This window comes from Cryptomeria japonica, unplaced genomic scaffold (genome assembly GCF_030272615.1).
Source record: "Cryptomeria japonica unplaced genomic scaffold, Sugi_1.0 HiC_scaffold_271, whole genome shotgun sequence".
NCBI classification, from domain to species: Eukaryota; Viridiplantae; Streptophyta; class Pinopsida; order Cupressales; family Cupressaceae; genus Cryptomeria; species Cryptomeria japonica.
This window is the reverse complement of record NW_026729093.1, coordinates 56,972-57,637: the sequence shown is the minus strand read 5'-3', so window position 1 is coordinate 57,637 and position 666 is coordinate 56,972. Positions and strand designations below refer to the sequence as shown.

The 666-nt window shown below is 67.4% G+C and overlaps 1 non-coding gene across 1 annotated transcript; it reads left to right on the top strand.

The window, feature by feature from the left end:
• The first annotated feature begins 243 nt into the window (after nucleotides 1-243).
• Nucleotides 244-362, top strand: LOC131869869 (5S ribosomal RNA). The gene has a single exon (XR_009368238.1). It is a non-coding gene; the product is annotated as a 5S ribosomal RNA (ribosomal RNA).
• Nucleotides 363-666: the final 304 nt, after the last annotated feature.

Here is a 666-nt window from a genome sequence, read left to right as displayed (position 1 = left end):
GGGCACCGCGTTGCAGACGGGACACTGCACGCACACGACGCCCCCTCCAGGTGCACGCACGTAGGCCGGGCCGGGTGCACACCCGACGCCCTAGCAAGGTGCGCGCACCCGGGCAGGGCTCACACTTGGCGAACGGGGCGCACTTCGCGAGGGAGGGTGTGCACCTCGACGGGGGTGGGTGGCCGGGGTGGATTCGCACGTGGGTCGCGGTTTGCTAAGTACACACTGCGACAAGCTCATAACGGGTGCGATCATACCAGCGTTAGTGCACCGGATCCCATCAGAACTCCGCAGTTAAGCGCGCTTGGGCCGGAGTAGTACTGGGATGGGTGACCTCCCGGGAAGTCCCGGTGTTGCACCCTTTTTTAGTTTTTCGCCGGGCGTCGCAATGCTATTTGAATAAACCTTTTGCCCGTTTGCGTTCTCGTCGGGGCCGGGCCGGGCCGGGGTGCGCTGCCCGCACTACCGCGCGCGCGGGGGCGACACCGAGCGCGCACCCGAGGCGCCCCGAGCACACAGGCCACGGTGCAACCCGGGCGTTGTGCGCGCACCCCGGTGCGCCCGAGGTGCTGCGCGCGCACCCAGGTGAAATCGGTGTGCACCTCGGCCAGTGCGCGCTCGGTCGAGTCGCGCACGTTGGCCAAGGTGCACGGTGATGTTTCTTAC